The following is a 25,748-nucleotide window of genomic DNA, read 5'->3' on the forward strand; positions in this document are numbered from 1 at the left end:
AGCAGTAGATGCAGGGGAGGTGGCGGGAGCAGGGAGCTCGTCACACGGGTTCCCCCGTGGGTTATCGCCGAGGATGGGGATTACTCTCAGGGCACCCCTGAGCCACAGCAGGCCGGCGTTTGGGGGATGGCCCTGGAGGGTTCAATGAAGGGCTCCTGGAGTGGCGCCGAACCCTGGGAGACATATCAGGACTCAAGCGCACCGAAGGCCTTGACTTCCCAGCACGTGTAGAGGCGGGAGGGGGTGAAACTGGGTCCCCCTGCCTAACTCCCTCTGGCAGCCCGGTCACTTGTTCTTTCAGCCAGTCCTGGCCATCGCTCGCTGCTGCAGCAGCCCTGAGCTGTGACATCAAGCTCTCCAAGTCACTCAGGGCAAATTGTCTTTTTCTTTTCATTTTGCAGCATCGGGAGACAGCAGGGTTGAAGATGTCCCATCTGAGCTCTCTTCCGACTAAGCTCCTCCCAGACCCTTACCACATACCAACTCTTGAAGCCACTCCTGCTCCTCTCTTTTATCAGTCAGGTAAGTGCCCACACTTACGTGCCCCACCTATTGACTACTCCTCCTATTCTCAAACCCCTTCTGACCCAGTCATGTTGACCCTCCGTCTAGTCTTTGCCTCTACTCCAGGCTTCTGTATCCAGGTTAACTTGGTCCTGCAATGTTAATTGGTTGGCAACTTCTTGGAACTTGTATGCTTCATCACCCACGGAATAAACAATTTATTTTTATTATTTCAAAGTTATGTTCATTATGATTTGATCATGGCACAGTGCTTTTCCCCACCTTCCTGTTTTCCATAAACTAAGAATAAAGCCATTGAGTTATTTGATTTTATTCTTATTTTTGTATTATTTGCTTGAGTTTATTGGGAACATGACTTTTCATGTATTCCAGTAAAAAATTATGTGAATTGATGTTATTTAAGAAATTTAAATAGAAGCAGGCAGTCCCTGAGGTCACTGTATTTTTCCCCAGAGGTCACTGATGTCTTAGATGTCTATTTTGGTATTTTTGTCTTAGAATGCGTGGAAGTGTTTTCTGGGATGGGTAAAAGTCTGGTTATATGCTGAGCGAATTTCATCCAATTTCTGATCAGCCCAAATTGGCTTAGTGCAGGGGTGTTCACACTGTGGCCCATGGGCCACATGCAGCCCAGGATGGCTATGAATGGGGCCCAACACAAAATCATAAACTTACTTAAAAATATTTTAACTTTTTAAAACATTTTTGGTAAAAATGCGTTTACACTTAGAGAACACATGCAGCCGAAGAAAAATTTGACAATGTCTCTTTACTGGATTTTTATAAGTTTTATCTTACCAAAGAAAAATCTTCCACTCTTCACAATCACGCCTTATTCATGTCATCAGTTTTCGGCAACATCTGTATTTGTGAGCTACTGTTTTCAAAGATGAAGCACATGAAGGGCAAAATCAGGACCAAAATATCTGAGGAGCAACTTGAGAATTCATTAAGAATTGCTACTACATCCATCCAACCAGATACTGATGTGTTAGTTTATCAACTATCGCACTCGTTTTATGTTGCCCTCTTTTATAATAAAAAATATTACTAAAAAAATGAAGTTTTATATCTCAGATAGGTATTTGATAACTTGTGATCTGCCCAACTGTTTCTACTCATCAGCTATCATTATTGCTAGTGTATTTTATGTGTGGCCCAAGACCATTCCTCTTCTTCCAGTGTGGCCCATGAAGGTCAAAAGGTTGAACACCCCTTTCTTGGGTGACCCTGCCAGCCTTTTTTTTTCAAAGGAGCCTGCTGGAAATTTTTTGGGCGATCAGTGGCTGCATCCAATCAGACGCTGATGCTTTTCGAGCATTCTGTTCAGTTAGTTGTCTAATTTTTTTATTTGCAGTTAGCTTATCCAGCAGATTGCTGCAAAGCTCTCAGTCTTTGATATTTTTAACTGCTAATTTTAAAATAAACACTTGCACAGAAAATGGCTAGTCCAGTTTGTTGTATGTCAGTGGTCTCCAAACTGTGGCCATGCTTGCTTTTATCCTGCTCCTCGTTCATTATTTCCCCACAGACAGCAACAGTGGGGCATAGTTCCCTGTCCTGCGGCACAGCGCCGTGTCCTCGGTGCCACTGACACTGACACCAATGATGGGGTACTATTCCTCCCACTGACACCAATGATTAGGCACTATTCTTCCCACTGACACCAATGATGGGGTACTATTCCTCCCCCTAATACCAAAGATGGGACACTATTTCTTCCAGTGACACCAATTATGGGACACTATTTCTCCCACTGACACCAATGATAGGACACTATTCCTCCCACTGACATCAACATAGGGACACTATTCCTCACAAACACCAATGTTGGGGCACTATTCCTCCCATCTACACCAATGATGGGGCACTATTTCCACCCCTAATATCAATTATGGGACACTATTCCATTGTCCTGCAGACACTATCCATTGTCCTACCGACACTGTCCATTGTCCTACTCACACTATCCATTGTGCTTCTGACACCGTTGATTGTTCTACTGACACTGTCCATTGCCCTACTGACACTATCCATTGTCCTTCTGACACTGTTGATTGTCCTACTGACACTGTCCATTGCCCTACTGACACTATCCATTGCCCTACTGATACTATCCATTACTCTACTGACACTGTCCATTGTTCTACTGACACTGTCCATTGTTCTACTGACCATGTTCATTGCCCTACTGACACTGTCCATTGTTCTCCTGACCATGTCCATTGTTCTACTTACCATGTCCATTGTTCTACTGACCATGTCCATTCTTCTACTGACCATGTCCATTGTTCTATTGACCATGTCCATTCCTTTACTGACAATGTTCATTGTTCTACTGACCATCTCCATTGTTCTACTGACCATGTCCATTGTCCTACTTAAACTGTGCATTGCTCTACTGACCATGTCCATTGCTTTACTGACCATGCCCATTGCTTTACTCACAATGTCCATTGCTCTACTGACACTGTCCATTGCTCTACTGACACTGTTCACTGTTCTGCTGACATTGTTCATTGTTCTACTGACCATGTCCATTGTTCTACTGACCATGTTCATTGCTCTACTGACACTGTCCATTGCTCTACTGACACTGTTCAATGTTCTACTGACCATGTCCATTGTTCTACTAACCATGTCCATTGCTCTATTGACATTGTCCATTGCTCTACTGAAACTGTCTATTGTTCTACTGACCATGTCCATTGTCCTACTGAAACTGTCCATTGCTCTACTGACCATGTCTATTGCTCTACTGACCATGTCCATTGCTCTACTGACCATGTCTATTGCTCTACTGACACTGTCCATTATTCTACTGACACTGCCCATTGTCCTCCTGACACTGTGTTTTGCCCTACTGACACTGTCAGTATAATGTATATATAGATGCACACACATGCATGTGTGTTTGAGATTTGGGGTACACACCATAATGCAACAGGCTGTGCACACCTGCGATTGCTAATTAGGACAGCACTCGTTGACTAACATGGGGTTTCACATTTCATGCCACTTGGGGGTCTCACTTGTCAGATCCCAAGCCGCGGCAGTGTGAGGGTTAAGAGGCAGCCCTTTGCCTTCTTCTCATTGTATGTGATGACAGTACGGAGCACACAGCGAACCCTGCCAAGTATCTATACATTTGTTGCATCACATATTTAGAGTTGCAGCACAGCATGTCGTAGATATATCCTTGACATTGGGAAGAATAAAAATAGTAGAGAGAAGGATGGAGGTGGCACCTTAAAGCGTATTTTCACTTTTGCAGTCAAATTTTAGAACCCCCCAATCTATGTTTGTTATATGTTCTCATTTACCCAGCATGCCTAAAAAAATAAAAAAATAATAATTTCTTACCTTTTTAGATGTTTCTAAAGAGAAGGTGTCAAGGCAGATTCTAAGAATTTCTGGACAGTTTCTCCTTGTCCCGTCCCCGCGCATACTGAGCTATCCTTTATTCCCATACAATGCAGGAGGGCGGTTTCTAAATGTTTAACCCCTTGTTAGGACAGACAATCTTCAAATCTAGTTTTCAGCTGATAATGAAGAACTGCATACACAGTGCAGGCAGGGAGAATTATGATACTAAACACACACTGTTTAATTTACATTGTGCCTTCTATTTCTGTATGTAGATGATGGCACCAGGGTCGGGACAAGGGGTGGGTGGGAGTGACAGCTGCCCTGGGCGCAATGGTTTTTTGTAGGGATGCGGGCGCCTTTCTTCTGTTACAAGGCTGACAGGAGTAGCGATAGCCAGGGGCGTGCCTAGAGCATTTGGCACCCGGGCGGATCCTATATGTGGCACCCCCCGTGGATCCTATATCTGGCACTCCCCTGCGGATCCTATATCTGGCACCACCCCGAGGATCCTATATCTGGCCCCCTCCTGCGGATCCTATATCTGGCCCCCCCACCCGGGAATCCTATATCTGGCATTCCCCTGCGGATCCTATATCTGGCACCCCCCGCAGGGGATCCTATATCTGGCACCCCCCTGCGGATCCTATATCTGGCACCCCCGGGATCCTATATCTGGCACAACCCTGCGAATCCTATATCTGGCACCCCCCGTGGATCCTATACCTGGCACCCCCCCCGCGAATCCTATATCTGGCACCCCCATGGATCCTATATCTGGCACCCCCCGTGAATCCTATATCTGGCACTCCCGCGGATCCTATATCTGGCACCCCCCTGTGGATCCTATATCTGACACAACCCTGCAGATCCTATATATCCGGCAACCCCCACCCGGGATCCTATATCTGGCACTCCCCTGTGGATCCTATATCTGGCCCCCCCCGTGGATCCTATATCTGGCACCCCTCCGGAGATCCTCTATCTGCCCCCCCAGGGATCCTATATCTGGCACCCCCTCCGGATCCTATATCTGACACCCCCCGTGGATCCTATATCTGGCACCCCCCCGTGGATCCTATCTCTGGCCCCTCCAGGGATCCTATATCTGGCACCCCCTGTGGATCCTATATCTGGCACCCTCCACGGATCCTATATCTGGCACCCCCCGGATCCTATATCTGACACCCCTCTGCGGATCCTATATCTGGCACCCCCCGGGAGTTCTATATCTGGCACCCCCCTGTGGATCTAATATCTGGCACCCCCCCGTGGATCCTTTATCTGGCACCCGCCTGTGTATCCTATATCTGGCACCCCCCCGGGGATCGTATATCTGGTACCCCGGGGATCCTATATCTGGCACCCCCTGCGGATTCTATATCTGGCACCCCCGCGGATCCTATATCTGGCACCCCCCTGTGGATCCTATATCTGGCACCCCCCGGGATCCTTTATCTGACACAACCCTGCGGATCCTATATATCTGGCAGCCCCCACCCGGGATCCTATATCTGGCACCCCCGCGGATCCTATATCTGGCACCCCCCAGGGGATCCTATATCTGGCACCCCCCTGTGGATCTTATATCTGGTACCTCCCTGTGGATCTTATATCTGGCACAACCCTGCAGATCCTATATATCTGGCAACCCCCACCCGGGATCCTATATCTGGCACAACCCTGCAGATCCTATATATCTGGCAACCCCCACCCGGGATCCTATATCTGGCACCCCCCTGTGGATCCTATATCTGGCTCCCCCCATGGATCCTATATCTGCCCCCCCAGGGATCCTATATCTGGTACCCCCTCCGGATCCTATATCTGGCACCCCCCCGTGGATCCTATATCTGGCCCCCCCGGGGATCCTATATCTGGCCCCTCCAGGGATCCTATATTTGGCACCCCCGCGGATCCTATATCTGGCACCCCCCAGGGGATCCTATATCTGGCACCCCCCTGTGGATCCTATATCTGGCACAACCTTGCAGATCCTATATATCTGGCAACCCCCACCCGGGATCCTATATCTGGCACCCCCTGTGGATCCTATATCTGGCACAACCCTGCAGATCCTATATATCTGGCAACCCCCACCTGGGATCCTATATCTGGCACCCCCCTGTGGATCCCATATCTGGCTCCCCCCCATGGATCCTATATCTGGCACTCCTCCGGGGATCCTATATCTGCCCCCCCGGGATCCTATATCTGGCACCCCCTCCGGATCCTATATCTGGCACCCCCCGTGGATCCTATATCTGGCACCCCCCGGGGATCCTATATCTGGCCCCTCCAGGGATCTTATATCTGGCACCCCCTGCGGATCCTATATCTAGCACCACCGCGGATCCTATATCTGGCACCCCCCGGATCCTATATCTGGCACCCCTCTGTGGATCCTATATCTGGCACCCCCCTGTGGATCTAATATCTGGCACCCCCCGTGGATCCTTTATCTGGCACCCCCCTGTGGATCCTATATCTGGCACACCCCTGCGGATTCTATATCTGGCACCCCCGCGGATCCTCTATCTGGCACCCCTCAGGGGATCCTATATCTGGCACCCCCCAGGGGATCCTATATCTGGCACCTCCCAGGGGATCCTATATCTGGCACCCCCCTGTGGATCCTATATCTGCCCCCCCCAGGGATCTATATCCGGCACCCCCTGCGGATCCTATATCTGGTACCCCCCACGGATCTAATATCTGGCACCCCCCGGATCCTATATCTGACACCCCCCTGCGGATCCTATATCTGGTATCCCCTGGGAATTCTATATCTGGCACCCCCCCCATGGATCCTATATCTGCCCCCCCCCCCAGGGATCATATATATGGTACCCCCAGGGATCCTATATCTAGCACCCCCTGTGGATCCTTCAGTGGGGACGGAAAGTATTCAGACCCCCTTAAATTTTTCACTCTTTGTTATATTGCAGCCGTTTGCTAAAATCATTTAAGTTCATTTTTTTTCCTCATTAATGTACACACAGCACCCCATATTGACAGAAAAACACAGAATTGTTGACATTTTTGCAGATTTATTAAAAAAGAAAAACTGAAATATCACTTGGTCCTAAGTTTTCAGATCCTTTGCTGTGACACTCATATATTTAACTCAGGTGCTGTCCATTTCTTCTGATCATCCTTGAGATGGTTCTACACCTTCATTTGAGTCCAGCTGTGTTTGATTATACTGAATGGACTTGATTAGGAAAGCCACACACCGGTCTATATAAGACCTTACAGCTGTAAGCACAGTGCATGTCAGAGCAAATGAGAATCATGAGGTCAAAGGAACTGCCTGAAGAGCTCAGAGACAGAATTGTGGCAAGGCACAGATCTGGCCAAGGTTACAAAAAAATGTCTGCTGCACTTAAGGTTCCTAAGAGCACAGTGGCCTCCATAATCCTTAAATGGAAGATGTTTGGGACGACCAGAACCCTTCCTAGAGCTGGCCGTCCAGCCAAACTGAGCTATCGGGGGAGAAGAGCCTTGGTGAGAGAGATAAAGAAGAACCCAAAGATCACTGTGGCTAAGCTCCAGAGATGCAGTTGGGAGATGGGAGAAAGTTGTAGAAAGTCAACCATCACTGCAGCCCTCCACCAGTTGGGGCTTTATGGCAGAGTGGCCCAACGGAAGCCTCTCCTCAGTGCAAGACACATGAAAGCCCGCATGGAGTTTGCTAAAAAATACACCTGAAGGACTCCAAGATGGTGAGAAATAAGATTCTCTGGTCTGATGAGACCAAGATAAAACTTTTTAGCCTTAATTCTAAGCGGTATGTGAGCAGAAAACCAGGCACTGCTCATCACCTGTCCAATACAGTCCCAACAGTGAAGCATGGTGGTGGCAGCATCATGCTGTGGGGTGTTTTTCAGCTGCAGGGACAGGACGACTGGTTGCAATCGAGGAAAAGATGAATGCGGCCAAGTACAGGAATATCCTGGACGAAAACCTTCTCCAGAGTGCTCAGGACCTCAGACTGGGCCGAAGGTTTACCTTCCAACAAGACAATGACCCTAAGCACACAGCTACAATAACGAAGGAGTGGCTTCACAACAACTCCGTGACTGTTCTTGAATGGCCCAGCCAGAGCCCTGACTTAAACCCAATTGAGCATCTCTGGAGAGACCTAAAAATGGCTGCCCACCAACGTTTACCATCCAACCTGACAGAACTGGAGAGGATCTGCAAGGAGGAATGGCAGAGGATCCCCAAATCCAGGTGTGAAAAACTTGTTGCATCTTTCTCAAAAAGACTCATGGCTGTATTAGATCAAAAGGTGCTTCTACTATATACTGAGCAAAGGGTCTGAATACTTAGGACCATGTGATATTTCAGTTTTTCCCCCCTGATTGCCCCCTAGTTAACCCTTTCACCAGTAATCACCATATAAGTGTTAGTTAGTTTGTTTATTATAGTTTCAGGGCACCCGCCGTTTATTACCTAATAAAGGTTTAACCCCCTAATCGCCCGGCGGTGATATAAATTAGGTTTTAGGGTCAGATAGGGTCTGCGTCGCCCCAGGCAGCGTCAGGTTAGTTCCAGTACCGCTAACACCCACGCACGCAGCATACACCTCCCTTAGTGGCATAGTATCTGAACGGATCAATATCTGATCCGATCAGATCTATACTAGCATCCCCAGCAGTTTAGGGCCCCCAAAAACACAGTGTTAGCAGGATCAGCCAAGATACCTGCTAGCACCTGCGTTTTGCCCCTTGGCCCAGCCCTGCCCAGCCCACCCAAGTGCACTATCGATCGATCACTGTCACTTACAAAACACTAAACACATAACTGCAGCATTCGAGTCAGGCCTGATCCCTGCGATCACTAACAGTTTTTTGGTAGCGTTTTGATACAGTCGCTAACAGTCAGGAGCTGTTTTACCTGTGAGTCTCACTAGTGTACAACTAAATTTAGAGCCCAAAATGGCAAATGGAAGGTACACTAGTGAAGAGGCCTACACGTTTCTGAGCATGACAGATAGTGAAGAGGAAGTCACTCATCTGTCAGATTCAGGCTCAGAATACGATCCTGTAGAGGACAGCGGCTCCATGACAGTGTAATGGAAATATGTAAGTTCTGTATATAATTGTATTCTATTTTGTATGTATTGCACACTGCCCTCACTGTGCACACAGCACTAATAATGTTTTCAGTGCATGTTTACATTTTTTTGAGTCCTGATTAGAATTAGCCTGCCTATGTAACGCCCCTTGTTACCATAAACGTACAATTGTAATATTAATGTGATACCTACGTAATCATGTGTATAAAAACCTTCACTTGCGTCATAATAAAGCAGAACAGTTATTTGGAAAGATGCTGAGCGTATCTTTTGTGTCTGTTCCCTACTGCAGTAGTTATTAATTTGGAACCACTAATCAATATGAGGATAGGAGTTGCCTATCATCAATTTAACCGAGTCAACAGATAGCTCTGATGACGGAGTTGTGGTCCCTGCCAAGGTCAGGCATACCAGACCCCGAACTTCTTCTGCTGTAGATGTGCAAGAATCGCGGGTCCCTCGTATGGAGCAGAGAAGTACTAGTGCCACTATTCCTTCTGGTGAACTGGCAAGCACCAGCGGCCTAGTACACCCTGGTCGTACATCCAGCACTGCAGTAACACTTGGTGACGTGGCGAGTCCCATAAGTGCAGTTCAAGCTGGTGAGGTGGCAAACACAAGTAGTGTCCCGCTGCCACCAAGAAGACGAACACAGGCCCGTCGTGCCCATAGTGCCCTTCCTGCTGCAGTCGCCAATCCGAATTGGGAACCCACCACTTCTGCAGCACCCGTACTTCCCCCATTCACTGGCCAACCCGGCATTCATGTGGAAACAGTTGATTTTACGCCACTTGATTTTTATTCGCTGTTTTTCACCGAAGATCTCTATAGATCTATTGTGGACCAAAGCAATTTGTACGCTGGTCAACACATTGCCACTATTCCCCAGTCCTCCCTTGCCAGAGATTGGAGACCAATTACGGTTTCTGAATTTAAGATCTTTCTGGGCCTTTCCCTCCTCATGGGCATAACCAAAAAGAGTGAGTTGCGGTCATATTGGTCCACTGACCCAATTTACCATATGCCCATGTTCTCTGCTTCCATGGCCAGGGCACGATACGAGCAGATTTTGCGGTTCATGCACTTCAACAACAATGAACTCTGTCGTGCTCGTGGAGACCCTGGATACGATCGGCTCTACAAAATTCGGCCCCTCGTAAACCACTTCAACCAATGTTTTGCAGACTTGTTTACTCCCCATCAAATTGTCTACGTTGATGAGTCCCTGATTAAGTTTTCTGGCCGCTTGTCATTCAAACAGTACCTTCCCAGCAAGCGTGCCAGATACGGGGTCAAGATGTATAAGCTCTGTGACAGGGCCACAGGCTATACATGTAACTTTATGGTTTACGAGTTATCACGTAGAGCCGACAAACTGCCCTGACTACATAGGAAGCGCTGGCAAGATGGTGTGGGACTTGGTGTCACCCTTATTCAGAAAGGGGTACCACTTATATGTGGACAATTATTACACGAGCGTGCCACTTTTTAGTCACCTTTTTGATCATCAGATTGCAGCATGTGGCACCGTGCGACCTAATCGCCGGGGCTTTCCCCAGAGACTTGTAGATTCTTAGGCTGGGGGAGAGAGCCTGCTTGCAGTGTAATAATTTGTTCGCTATGAAGTGGAGGGATAATAAGAATGTTTTCGTTCTTACCTCCCTTCATGCAGACACGACGGTCCAAATTACTACGGCGACTGGTGTTGAGGAGAAACCCCTCTGTGTCCACGAACCTAACATCAATATGGGAGGGGTGGACCTCAACGACCAGTTGTTGGCGCCGTACCTAGTTGCCCGTAAGGCCAGACGCTGGTATAAAAAAAGTGTTTGTATACTTATTTCAATTGTCTTTGCTGAACGCTCATATGCTATACAGAGCTTCAGGACGGACTGGATCCTTCCTTAAATTCCAGGAAGAGATCGTCAGAGCCCTTCTGTTTCCAGACGGTGCTCCACCTCACCTTCCCAATCCAAATGCAGTAAGCCAGCTGCATGAGAGGCGTTTTCCTTATGTCCCCCCGCGAACCCCTACCCAATGAGCCCCCCAAAGAAAATGTCGTGTCTGCAGCAAGCGCGGATAACACCCGTTATTATTGTCCCTCCTGTCCTGACAATCCTGGTCTTTGCATTGGTGAATTTTTTGAACGCTACCATATACTAGTTGAGTTTTAGCGTAGGGTACAGCACTGCACAGACTAGGACACACTTTCACAGGGTCTCCCAAGATGCCATCGCATTTTGAGAGACCCGAACCTGGTACCAGTTACAAAAGTTAAAGTTACAAAAAAAACTGTAAAAAAAAAAAAAAGAAAACTGTAAAAAAAATAAAAAAATAAAAATAGTTGTCGTTTTATTGTTCTCTCTCTCTCTATTTTCTCTCTATTGTTCTGCTCTTTTTTACTGTATTCTATTCTACAATGTTTTATTGTTATTATGTTTTATCATGTTTGCTTTTCAGATATGCATTTTTTTTATACTTTACTGTTTACTGTGTTTTATTGTTAACCATTTTTTTTGTTTTCAGGTACGCAATTCAGCTGCAGCGCAGATTTATTTATCTTGACAGCAACAGCGTTTGCTCCCACGATACATAAAGCCGTGACTCCAGCGCTGTTGGAGGTGATTTCACCACCACAGTTACATACTTCAGCATATATGCCAAAAGCATGGGGGCAGCAGGGGCGGAGGAGCGATTTGCTCCTGCCTTTTGCGGGAGGATGCCCCCATGCTTCGGCATATAAATATTTTAGGCACAGGTTGCGTTAAAAAATGTTTTATTTTTTACTATGTTTTTATGTATTTGCTTTGCAGGTATGGTAAGTCTTACTGTTATACTGTAATGTTATTTTGTTTTATTGTTAACCATCATTTGCTTAGCAGGTACGCTATTCAGTTGCAGCCCGTATTTATTTATCTTGACAGCAACAGCGTTTGCTCCCACGATACATAAAGCGTGACTCCAGCGCTGTCGGAGGTGATTTCACCACCACAGTTAAAAAAAAGAGCATATATATAAAAACATTTTCTTGTCTTTCTTCATTTTCAAAAACAAATGAGAGCTGCAAAATACTCACCATGCCTCTCAGCAAATAGCTTGGGGTGTCTACTTTCCAAAATGGGGTCATTTGGGGGGGTTTTGTGCCACCTGGGCATTCCATGGCCTCCGAAACTGTGATAGGCAGTGAAGGGTGAAATCAAAAATTTACGCCCTTAGAAAGCCTGAAGGCGGTGATTGGTTTTCGGGGCCCCGTATGCAGCCAGGCTCCCAAAAAGTCCCACACATGTGGTATCCCCGTACTCAGGAGAAGCAGCAGAATGTATTTTGGGGTGTAATTCCACATATGCACATGGCATGATTGAGCAATATATCATTTAGTGACAACTTTTTGCAAAAAAAAATAAAATAAATAAAATTTGTCACTTTCCCGCAACTTGTGTCAAAATATAAAATATTCCATGGACTCAACATGCCTCTCAGCAAATAGCTTGGGGTGTCTACTTTCCAAAATGGGGTCATTTGGGGGGGTTTGTGCCATCTGGGCATTTTATGGCCTTCAAAACTGTGATAGGTAGTGAGGAGTGAAATCAAAACTTTAAGCCCTTAGAAATCCTGAAGGTGGTGCTTGGTTTTCGGGGCCCCGTACGCGGCTAGGATCCCAAAAATTCCCACACATGTGGTATCCCCGTACTCAGGAGAAGCAGCAGAATGTATTTTGGGGTGCAATTCCACATATGCCCATGGCCTGTGTGAGCAATATATCATTTAGTGACAACTTTGTGCAAAAAAAAAAGTTTGTCATTTTCCTGCAACTTGTGTCAAAATATAAAATATTCCATGGACTCAACATGCCTCTCAGCAAATACACTAGAACTTTTTTTAAAACAACAGATCGCAACGGTTACATTCCAATTTCCAGCTGCCACCACCCCAAATGGAAGGAGAACATCCCGAAGGGCCAACTGATGAGGCTGCGTAGGAATTGCCATAAAATGGAGGATTACTACACACAAGCTGATAATCTGACTGGGAAATTTACTGAGAAAGGGTACCAGAGGGAATCCCTAATGAGACAGAAAAGGGAAATAGGGGATCTAGACCGAGATTCCCTTTTGAAGAAAAAGGAGAAGGAAAGCAGCTCCTCTGGGATGTAAATGGCCTTTATTACGGGATTTAATAATCAATACCGCTCAGTTGAACATATCATTAGAAAATACTGGCCGATTCTAAAATCAGATAGGGTCCTGGCGGGATTACTTACGAAAAAACCAAGATTCATTTACAGGAAGGCTCCCAATTTGAGGAATCAACTGGTACACAATGTGATCGACCCACCAAAGACAATAAAATTGTTCCCTGAAATGAAAGGCTTTTTTAGATGCCAAAAATGTCTCCCCTGCAGGGTGAGCAAAAGACAGCCGAGGAAAAAATTATCTTTCAAATCTAGGTCTGGGAAGGAGTACCAGATTAGGGAGCTGATCACTTGTGATAGTACTCACGTAACATATGTGATCGAATGTCCTTGCCGATTACAGTATGTGGGAAGAACCACTAGGCCTCTGTGTGTTAGGGTTAGAGAACATATCAATAATATCAAAAAAGGATTCCCAAAACACAATCTTTCGAGGCATTTTGATGAATTCCACAATAGGGACCCCACGGGACTGATTTTTTACGGTATTGATTTGATTAAGGATTACTGGAGGAGTGGCAATAAAAGAATAAAAGTATCCCAGAACGAAACCAGGTGGATATACCGCCTAGATAGCTAGGTTCCGAAAGGGCTGAATGTGGATATAGATCTCAACTGTTTTCTGTCTAATTTCTAAAAAAAGAAACTTTTTCAAAATGGGTGGCAGGTAGCACCACTAATAAATTAGCTACAGCTCCCAGCCGGTCTTAACCCCATCTAGTTGGTTTACATACCTAAGAATCTCACCATATGTTTTCCAGACATATTTTTATGCTCTTAGGCACTAACTCTATCCTATAGGATAAAAAGAATCTGTATGTCCCTCAGTATTGTCCCCAATACTTTTTTTGTATATATATAAATATATACCATTTTTTTCCCCATTTCAATTTGAATTTTTAACTTTTATTTCTCATACTGACTTCTATATACAGAAAGTCAGCATTCCTCATCTCCTCAACATGCCATATAAGATATTTAAAATTATGAGCTTATGGCCTTAAAACAAAAATATATTTTATTACCCCTCGGTAATGTCCTTTACTATGTGGTTTTATTAGTATTGTGTCCCATATAAGAAAGGGCATTTTTATATAATTTATTTTAGTAAGTGGTCAATTTATTCACACATCCCCTTTAATTTAAGGTCACTTTATTCACATCCATTTTTTCTGATTTCAGCTTAATGGCTCACCTATACCCACGTTATTTTATATTTTCATACTTATTTTTATTTTTCTATTTTTTTCATTTTTTCTTTCATTTTTTCTTTCTTTTTTTTCATTTTCTCTTTTTTAGCAGATGTCTTTAATAAAAAGTATTTCCTAATTTATTTTATTCCAATTTATGTTTATATTTTTTCTTTATTAATTTTCTTTTTCTAATTTTTTATTTAATTCTCAAATTTATTTATTCTATTTCTCTTGGGATTACTAAAGAACACATTGTTTAGATGAAGATTTTTATAGAATTTTTATAATAATTTTTTAGAATTTTTTATAGTTATATATTACAAATAAATTGTATGATATTAACTGGTGTCACCAATAAGTTGGAATGTAAGGAGTTGTGTCATCGTTGCAGCTGTATAATAGGCTGCTTACCACTAGAGGGCCCTTTAGGGGGGTTTTTCTATCTATCTGAATTAGATTCAAATCTACCTAGCAACAAATGTGCTAATTCCCACCGCCGGATTGTGATTGGAGCATCCGGGAGGTGATTGGCCGCAGCGATGATTACACCTTGAATAAATAGAAGTTGGGAGTGCCAAGATGGCAGCGCCTCCGATGACGTCCGTATGACGAAACGCGTAAGGCGGGACTATCTTGGCACGCACAACGTCATTTCCGCGTATCGTGGTTCCGGGAACCAGGCCGGTGGAACGCAAGCGGTAGTTTTCCAACAGCGCTGCGTCCCCGGACTGTATGGAAAGGTAGTGAGCCTGCCAGCTCCCTCTCCTCTTTATTAAAACGTTCTCTTGAAAATTTTTATTTGGTTTAAGTGGATCCAGTCGTGTTGGTGGACTGTATTATACAATAATAAATTTATAGTTACCAACAAAGTTACGCTATGAAGCTATTCTTTTTTTCTATTTAATACATGCAAGTGGAAGCCTGGTTGGGATATGTGCTGTAGCAAGGGGCAGTGAATCCTCCTCCCCCTCAACGAGTGGTTCACCTTGATTGAGCTAAGTGGAAGGACATTGGCAATGGTGGGATCGGAGCGATTAGAGGCAGAGGACCAACATCACACGCTCATACCCCTGCAGGGGCAGGGAGCTCCGGTGAGTGCAATCAAATTGGGGGAAATTGCTAAAAGTACTGCACGGATCTCCATTGATAAGAAGATTCCTCTGGGAAAGCACTATACAATCTATTGCACTGTGTATGGTACCACTATATGAACTATTTGGGACTACACATATATATTTTTTGATACACTTTTTTATGTAAAATTTTTTTTATATATATATATATATATATATTTTTGATATATCTTTGATACACATTTTTTGATACACTTGGTTTATGGACTGGTTTTAATTATTTTTTTAATTTTTAAAGTTTTTTCGCACAAATTGTAGTGTGTGTGTTGCACTGGGGTCTGACAACCAATTTTTTGCAGTTTTTACACTTGTCAATTTGTAGTTTCATTAACACACGTTTTTATAATAAGGATTGAGGTTGTTCAATATACATATTAATGTATTAGGAATATAATTATCTACATTTTAATAAGTATTTATCACTTTATAATATATAGTAGTTTCTGGTCCATTCACTTCCTTTATTATTATTTTTTCATTTATAAATTATTTTTATTTATATAGAATTGTATCACGCACCATAGCACTTGTCACTTTAAAAATACTCACTTTCACATCCTTTGTTCTACACAGCGCCATCCCCTATACCTTGATTTCATTTCCTCTCAGCAAATAGCTTGGGGTGTCTACTTTCCAAAATGGGGTCATTTGGGGGGGTTTGTGCCATCTGGGCATTTTATGGCCTTCAAAACTGTGATAGGTAGTGAGGAGTGAAATCAAAAATTTACGCCCTTAGAAATCCTGAAGGTGGTGCTTGGTTTCGGGGCCCCGTAGCGGCTAGGCTCCCAAAAAGTCCCACACATGTGGTATCCCCGTACTCAGGAGAAGCAGCAGAATGTATTTTGTGGTGTAATTCCACATCTGCCCATGGCATGTTTGAGCAATATATCATTTAGTGACAACTTTGTGCAAAAAAAAAAAAAAAAAAAGTTTGTAATTTTCCCGCAACTTGTGTCAAAATATAAAATATTCCATGTGTGAGCAATATATCATTTAGTGACAACTTTTAGTAAAAATTTTTTTTTTTAATTTTTTTTTTTTATCATTATTCAATCAATTGGGACAAATTTTTTTTTATATTTTATGGGTTCAACATGCCTCTCAGCAATTTCCTTGGGGTGTCTACTTTCCAAAATGGGGTCATTTGGGAAGGTTTTGTACTGCCCTGCCATTTTAGCACCTCAAGAAATGACATAGGCAGTCATAAACTAAAAGCTGTGTAAATTCCAGAAAATGTACTTTTTTTTAACCAAAGAAATGTGGGCGAATACATTTTGGCCTAAATGTATGACTAAAATTGAGTTTATTGGATTTTTTTATAACAAAAAGTAGAAAATATAATTTTTTTTCTAAATTTTTGGTCTTTTTCCGTTTATAGCGCAAAAAATAAAAACCGCAGAGGTGATCAAATACCATCAAAAGAAAGCTCTATTTGTGGGAAGAAAAGGACGCAAATTTCGTTTGGGTACAGCATTGCATGACCGCGCAATTAGCAGTTAAAGCAACGCAGTGCCAAATTGTAAAAAGTGCTCTGGTCAGGAAGGGGGTAAATCCTTCCGGGGCTGAAGTGGTTAAAAAGATGACTTGGTTTGGGCCAAACAAAAGATTAAATATACAGGTGCATCTCATAAAATTAGAATATCATCAAAAAGTTAATTTATTTCAGTAATTCAATTCAAAAAGTGAAACTCATATATTTTATATAGATGAGTTACAGGGGTAGGCAATCTTAAAGAGGAGGAGATCTACCTGAACAATATGGGAGAAGTCAAAGATCACCTGGCACAGTGTCTCCTCCTCACACCTAAACCTCTAATTGCTGTACTACCGTATCGTAATTGCATGCTTTGCACAGCAATCATGGGTTTAAATCAGGTAGTGAGGAGGCAACATCTTGCCTCCCCACTACCTGTCAAACACACTCGTATCACTTTTCAGAGGAGCAGGAGTGCCTGCTGCACTTGTAAATGAGCCCTTAGATGCAATCAGCAGCAGGACCCTTAGGGCTAATTCATACATAATGTTGGGAGGTGGTAAAACCCTGCGGTTGAGTCCAGGTTTTACCACCCGAAATCCTACCCTCATTTGGTATACACATGCCGCAGCAGGAATTGAGCCCCCTGTTGCTTTTGGTGAGTGCAACTGCCTGCCAATCATGACCCATTCAAGTAAATGGGGCCACTCTGTAAGTGCCCCACAGCTAAATGCTTCCGCAGGGTCCAAGGGGTTAAAGTAGGTGGGGAGAAAGCAACACAATGCTGCTATTATGCTCAGTGTATTGCTTCACATTGACCTGAAGATCTCCTCTTTCCTGCTGCTAGCACCACTCTGGAGACCGCTACCCTGTATAAGAGGTGGAGTTGGTATTACTCCGCATGGGGCAGGAGCCAGCACTACAGAGGAGGCATTGGCTTATACGGCTCCTGCTCCCTACTACAGCTCCAACTTTACAGGTAGTCCCTCTGCATTGCACTCTGATGCTCTGAAATGGCGGGTCAGCAAGCCCAGACTGCGATCTACAAGTCACCTGTCCACGATCTACTGGTAGATCGCTAGCTACAGGTTGCTGACCCCCGTGTTACACACACAGTGATATATTTCAATCATTTCTTTCTTATAATTTTGATGATTATGGCTTTAAACCAAAATTCAGTAACTCAGAAATTTAGAATATTACATAAAACTGATAATAAAAAGGATTTTTAATACAGAAATGTACAATATAGTATGCACTCAATACATGGCTGGGTACTTTTAGCAGTGTGGGCAGGTGCCAAGTCCTGCTGGAAAATGAAATCAGCATCTCCATAAAACTTTTCAGCAGAGGGAAGCATGAAGTGCTCTAGAATTTTCCTGGTAGAGGGCTGTACTGAGTTTGGACTTGATAAAACACAGTGGACCAAAACCAGATGACATGGCTCCCCAAATAATCAGTGACTGTGGAAACTTCACACTGGACCTCATACAACTTGGATTATGTGCCTCTTCGCTCTTCCTCCAGACTTTGGGACCTTGATTTCCAAATAAAATGCAAAACTTTCCACGGTCTGTGATGATTTGGGGAGCCATGTCATCTCAGGGGCGGATCCAGGGGGGGGGCAACGGGGCAATTGCCCCCTTCGAGAGATGCGGGTGACAGAGAGCAGGGTGTGAGAGAGAGCCCGCCGGCGGGCGGCTCCGTAAGTGAGAGAGCCGCCAGGCGGCTCCGTGAGTGAGTGACAGAGCCGCTGGGCAGCTCCGTGAGTGAAAGAGCCGCCGGGCGGCTCCGTAAGTGAGAGAGCCGCCGGGCGGCTCCGTGAATGAAAGAGGAGCCGGGAGGCTCCGTGAATGAAAGAGGAGCCGGGCGGCTCCGTGACTGAGGGAGCCGCTGGGCGGCTCCGTGACTGAGGGAGCCGCAGGGCGGCTCCATAGGTGAGAGAGCCGCTGCTGACATGTGCCGCTCAATGTGGGCGGGCTGCTGCCCGCTGGCCAATCAGGGAGCCGGCGGGCAGGGGAGCAGAGAGATGACATCATCTCTCACCGCCCGGCGCCCGCCCTGCATCCCTTCAGTTCAACTTCCCCCCCTCCATGCAGGCAGCTGCGGCAGCAGAGAGATTACATCATCTCTCTGCTGCCTGTCTCTGGGACACAAGAGACCACCTTAGCAGGTGGCAAGTGACAGGCGACGTGGCAAGTGACAATCCGCAACATGTGGCAGGCGACGTGGCAAGTGACAATCCGCAACATGTGGCAGGCAACGTGGCAAGTGACAATCTGCATCTGGTGACAGGCGACGTGGCAAGTGACAATCCACAATATGTGGCAGGCGACGTGGCAAGTGACAATCTGCATCTGGTGACAGGTGACGTGGCAAGTGACAATCCGCAACATGTGGCAGGCGACGTGGCAAGTGACATGAAAAGTGACAATCCGCAACGTGGCAGTTGACGTGGCAAGTGACATGGCAAGTGACAATCCGCAATGTGGCAGGCGACGTGGCAAGTGACAATCTGCATCTGGTGACAGGTGATATGGCAAGTGACAATCCGCAACATGTGGCAGGCGACGTGGCAAGTGACAATCTGCATCTGGTGACAGGTGATATGGCAAGTGACAATCCGCAACATGTGGCAGGCGACGTGGCAAGTGACAGTCCGCATCTGGTGACAGGTGACATGGCAAGTGACACACTCGGGGCTCCCACTGATTCTGCATTATGGTGAGTTAAACTATTTAATTTTTTTATAACAATGTAATTATAGTAATAATGCGCTTCAATCATCCTGACACCATAACAACCATGGTGCCGTGATGATTGAAGCGCCAACACCAGCCATTTCCCCGATAGATGTACCCCAAAAAAATATATTTTCTGGCAGTGCCCCTCCCGAGACTAGGCTCTGGATCCGCCCCTGTGTCATCTGCTGGTGTTGGTCCACTGTGTTTTATCAAGTCAAAGTCAGCGCAGCCCTCTACCAGGATTGGCCAGGTTCCACACTATATATGATGGAACTTGGCCATCCTACACGCTATCCAAGGAAGGGAGTGTGGGTCTAGAGAAAAGTAATATAGAGGCCTTTCTATAAGTAATGGCAATAAAGTCTACGTTGCAGATCTGATGTTCACCGGCTAGTCGGATCTCGTTAACTATAATCTGTTTGGGTGTCGTAGGATCCATAGATTCCTTGTAGTGAAGAAGGTGTCCGAGCAGAGTGTTCAAATAATGCAGTACAGTGTTCTTGGAGTAAAGACGACTGTGCAAAGTGTCTCAATGTAACAGTGGCAAAGAATAAATGAAGGTCAAGCAATTTGCCCTCTCACCAACAACCAGACTGTCCCAATGTCCTCCAAACAGGAACCCGTGTAGCGACACTCAGCAGCGGATCCGCTGTCTCGATCACCTGACATGAAGCTTGCCACACACAAACACCAGAGCTAGGCCCCTCAGGCCACGGGTTGGAAGTAAAACTCCGCATGGTAGGCCGCAACCTCTCTCTCCCTGTTGCACAGAGAGGTCCGTCTTGCATCAGGCCCAGGAGGAAGAGACTCTTCGCGCAGGCTTCTGCTGCTTTTATAGCTACTCCCTGCAATCTTCGCATGGCAGCAAGGATTCCTGGGATATGTAGTCATGGCACACAATCATGCAAAGCAATTATGTGACGGGGTAACTATTCATCCCACGATCCTTTTATGTGGCACACAGATATGATGTCACTGAATACATTGATCACTAAAGGGACAGGAAATACCTCAAATGCTAGAAGGTACGGTGCTTTATAATTGTAGTCAATATTGCTACATTCTCCCCCCACTTGAAAGTCTTTGGTCCCTAAAGACAGATCACAACCTGGAATCACTTTGCTGCATTGTGGGAGCTAAACAATTACCTATCTAATAGATTAGAAGTTGCAACAGCTAATAACTGTGAGCTGTAAGGTCTTATATAGACAGGTGTGTGGGTTTCCTAATCAAGTCTAATCAGTATAATTAAACACAGCTGGTGTAGAACCATCTCAAGGATGATCAGAAGAAATGGACAGCACCTGAGTTAAATATATAAGTGTCACAGCAAAGGGTCTGATTACTTAGGACCATGTGATATTTCAGTTTTTCTTTTTTAATAAATCTGCAAAAATGTCAACAATTCTCTGTTTTTCTGTCAATATGGGGTGCTGTGTGTACATTAATGAGGAAAAAAATGAACTGAAATGATTTTAGCAAATTGCTGAAATATAACAAAGAGTGAAAAATTTAAGGGGGTCTGAATACTTTCCGTCCGCACTGTACCTGGAAAAAAATAAAACAAAATATTAGAATAAATAACATAGACACTTTTATTTGTTCTTTTTTCAAACGAAACACTAGGTCTTCAACAACTGAGAAATTATACCCACTGAAGAAAATCACGGAAATAAAAGAAAATCTGAATTCTCATTGGAGGCAGATTTTGTGGCTGATTGGATGTCTTCCCTTGAGAAGAATGGTCACTGACAGTGAAGGACTGAGAGATAATATTCAAACACAAGCAAACTCACGGGCCCATCATATCTCCACACTTTATTTTGTTGCGAAATCACTTTGAAAAACACCCCCCCCTTAGAATTTCTAGCTGTGGCCATCTTGAGAAAAGGGCAGATGATTCATGTAACAATTACTTCCTGGAATCTATCTGCCCTTAGCTCAGGCACGCATACAGGGGGGTGTGCTTAGCTGAGAAAACTCATCTTCCCCTCCTACAGTTGAAAGAAAACCAAAATGCCCATGAAGACTCTTGGAACGTATGACATAATTTTGGACTAGGCCAGAAACCAGGAAGCAACTGAAGAAATGTAAAAAAAAAAGGTTCACACAAGCAAACATAATATACGTTGTACCTTCCTATCTTTTTAACTAAACCTAGCAGTATAAGGATTACAAAGAGTTATTTTTGATTCAAAGAATTTAGTTCTGCTTTAAGCTAAATCATCTGGTGCTCATCCAATTCCCAGGTTCTCATGTTAGTCGGTGAGAGAACACAGAAACTCCCAATAAGGTTATGACTGTTAAATATATGAAGAGAGCTAGAATTTTTTATAATCAGGACAGCACTGTACACCATTCAGGTCTAAGGAATTGGAAACTGGCACTTAGACCTCAGGACTTCCTTTTCCATACGGCACAGACGCAGAAGACCTCCAACCCCCCAATACAAAGCCAGGACAGGGAGCTCATCCCCTTCAGCTTGGACACATGACCTTATTTGGACAAAGTCATTGACCAGATATGGTCATGATCCATAGGGCCAAATATGGCCCTATGGATCATAAAAGAATCAAATAATATAGGATAATATCTTTGCATAGAATGTAGTTTAAGAAAAACTCATATACAGTATATTGTAGTGATTTCACAGATGAAAACATTCCGAAAAAGATTTTAAAAACAAACATAGACAGGACTGTGTCTCCGGACTTTTCCGCACAAGGTAGCTGCTCTTATTGATATGCTTAAGTAGATTGTAGATTGAATAATTGCAAGTAAGAACCAAAATGCCAAGGCGCCCCAAGGGTCATAGAGCAGCTAGGAACCCTGAAGCCAAAAAACAGGCGTCTCTCTATGGGTAAAAATAATAAGAGTAAAATGTATGGCAAAGGATGAGCAGAACTGGGCTTGATTAGTTTAGAAAAATCTTATAACTTTTGATATGTATCGATAATGCATCCTACCTGTACCAACATGGGGACAGGTTTAGTATGTAAGGATGGTTTGCCGATATAAAGATGGTATGTACTGAAGAAGTAGTAAATGCATGACAGTGAATTAGTGATCTGGGTGTAGAATCGATATCTTATATATCTAAATTTCCATCAAGCAGATGTTTTATCATTTATATTTTATTACTAAATCACATAATTGTGTTTCAGATGGTGCTGCAAAGTATAGAGATATAGAAAGATATATATAGATAGGATAACCTATATGCCCTGTACACACGATTGGACATTGATCGGACATTCCGACAACAAAATCCATGGATTTTTTCCGATGGATGTTGGCTCAAACTTGTTTTGCATACATACGGTCGCACAAAGTTGTCGGAATTTCCGATCGCCAAGAACGCGGTCACGTACGATGAGACTATAAAAGGGCAGTTCAGAACCAAGCGCGGCACCCTTTGGGCTCCTTTTGCTAAACTCGTGTTAGTAAAAGTTTGGTGAGAGACGATTTGCGCTTTTTCAGACTCGTGGTTTTCAGATCGTTTTCTGCTGTTCAGTTTTGCTTGTGGGTTTGTATCTGTTCTTCAGTGTGTGCAGTGAGTTCGTATTTGACTATTCAGTGCGATCTTGTCCGCTCATTGCTGTTTTTCAGGTCGCTCTTCACAGGCCTTGCTGTTCTTCAGTGCGTTCTGTTACTTCGTTTTGAGCAGCCGACCGTTTTCTAGCCATGTTGCGTATACATACTCCTCGTAGATTTCGTGTTGTGCGGGGGCTTGGTGTTGGGGTCCTTACCATGACACAAGTCCAGTCCATGAACAGGGTGGGGAGGAGTTCATGGACCAAGAATTGGTTGCTCCAGCGTGACCAGTTCTCTCACATGCCTTTGCTCCGTGAGATCCGTGAGAATAATCCTGACGATTTCAGGAACTTTCTCAGGATGACGGACCCGGTATTTCACCGTTTGTTGGCTTTGCTGATCCCCTATATCAGCAGGCAGGATACCTGCATGAGGCAAGCCATCACTCCGGAGCAGAGGCTCGTCGCCACCCTGCGGTACTTGGCGACGGGGAGAAGCCTGCAGGACTTGAAGTTCTTGACAGGCATCTCCCCCCCCAGGCTCTGGGGATCATTATCCCAGAGACCTGTTCTGCCATCATCCAGGTCCTGCAGAAGGACTATATTAAGGTAAGATTTTTATCCTTTAATCCCAAATTTTATTGTATTTAATGTTTGTTAATATATTGTATTTCTTTCCTCATTCCCTAATTAACATGACTGTAATATGCTGTGAATGTCCCCTTTGTCCTCATGCATGCTGGAATTTTAGGTTTTATTTTTTGTCCTTCATGCATATTTGCCTTCACTTACCTCCCCAGCATGCTCTCCTGGCCCTAGATCCACCTCGTGTAGTCACTTAACAATGTATTTTGTCAGCTCCATAGTAGGGCTTTACCCTAAAAACCTCCTAAAATTTCGAAAATTGTGATGTGTGTTTGAAATTCAGGCACAGTGCCAGAGACTTTTTTTTGGTGTCCCAAAATCATTTGGAACCCTCCCTCCCCCCAACTGCTAACTCAGCTGATACCAATCCTCTCTCTGCTGACTTTGCCAAACCCATACACACTATACCCACCTCTTTAGTGGTCATATTTATGGATGAATTACCCAAAGCATGTAGTGCAAGGGCCTGCCTGAATACTTTCAAATAGTACTGTTTAAAGTTTTTGGATCCTATTATTATCTTGATAGGTAATAGCAGAATGTAAAAATGTGCTAAAATGTGTACAGTGTGTATTTATCTCTTTGTATTATGACATTTCTTACCTGTCCAGTGGGCTGCCAATAGTGTAAAGTAAGGTGGGGCTGGCCAAAGTAATACACCTTATTTAGGCATTCATCTCTCAATGAAGTGGAGATGGTTACCTGTCCAAAACATCTCCCCCCCTCCATAAAATTTTACAAATTGCCCCTAAAGGGGGGGGGGGGGGATTTGATAGTTGGACCTTATACCTTTGTCTTTAAACACTCCCTAAAATAAATGTTATACTGATGTTGGCCAAGAATGTTTGTGTCTAATCTGCTTGCAATGTTTCTGTGCAAAATGATTAATTTCTTTTTCTTGTTTGACTCCATAGTTTCCTTCCACGCCACAGGAATGGCAGACTGTGGCCTCCCACTTTGCCTAGCGGTGGGACTTTCCTAACTGCGGAGGGGCAATTGATGGGAAACACGTCCACATCGTCCCGCCACCCAACTCGGGGTCATACTATTACAACTACAAAGGGTTCAATAGTATTGTGATGTTGGCAGTGGTGTCGGCTACTTATGAGTTCCTGTATGTGGATGTGGGGAAGAATGGCCGGATGTCCGATGGTGGAGTCATCGCCAGACGGAGTTCTACAGGCGTCTCCAGAATGGCAGCTTGGACTTGCCACCTCCAGAAGACAATGTGGAAGGACTCCCATTCGTCTTCGTTGCGGATGAAGCGTTTGCGCTGGGGGACCATCTTATGCGGCCATTCCCTAAGAAGACCCTCACCCCGGATAAGAGGGTTTTTAATTATCGGCTGGCCAGAGCCAGAAGAGTGGTGGAGAACACGTTTGGAATCCTGGCCAGCCGGTTCCGCCTATTTCTTACACCCATACACATGGAGGAGTATAAACTCAATCATATCATCCTGGCGTGCTGTGTTCTCCACAACTTTGTAAGGCGAACTTCTGCCAACTATGCTGCCTCGGTTGGGCCTGAGGCCGGAATTCAAGTAAATGAACCAACCCTGACGGCGCAGGCTGGCCATCCTGGCTTGCCCCCCCCGAGTGCCCACGAGGTCCATCTTAGATACCTTGATTAATTTGCGGGTAGGGGGGCCATCAATATGCCAGACAATGTCTGATACATTTTTCGAATAAAAAAAAATTTTTAACTACTAAAATCTTTGGTGACATTTACTGCTTGTGTTTCTTTTAGCTGACCCTGACAGAAATGTAGGGAGTCCTGAAAATGGTGTGATTGTGTAACCTTAAAAAGCACTGTTGGGTGTTATTTACTAAAGGAAAATACACTTTGTGCACTTTTCCACAA

At 44.5% G+C, this 25,748-nt stretch overlaps 1 protein-coding gene across 1 annotated transcript in view; it reads right to left on the reverse strand.

Annotated features, from left to right (window-relative positions):
• The window catches only part of LOC141134874 (proteinase-activated receptor 1-like), a 64,832-nt gene extending 60,839 nt beyond the window's left edge, over positions 1-3,993 (reverse strand). Inside the window, exon 1 of the mRNA XM_073624306.1 lies at positions 3,889-3,993. The gene's annotated coding sequence lies outside the window, so the exon portion shown is untranslated. The remainder of the gene's footprint in view (positions 1-3,888) is intronic.
• Positions 3,994-25,748: the final 21,755 nt, after the last annotated feature.

Source organism: Aquarana catesbeiana, linkage group LG03, assembly GCF_042186555.1.
Source record: "Aquarana catesbeiana isolate 2022-GZ linkage group LG03, ASM4218655v1, whole genome shotgun sequence".
Classification (NCBI taxonomy): domain Eukaryota; kingdom Metazoa; phylum Chordata; class Amphibia; order Anura; family Ranidae; genus Aquarana; species Aquarana catesbeiana.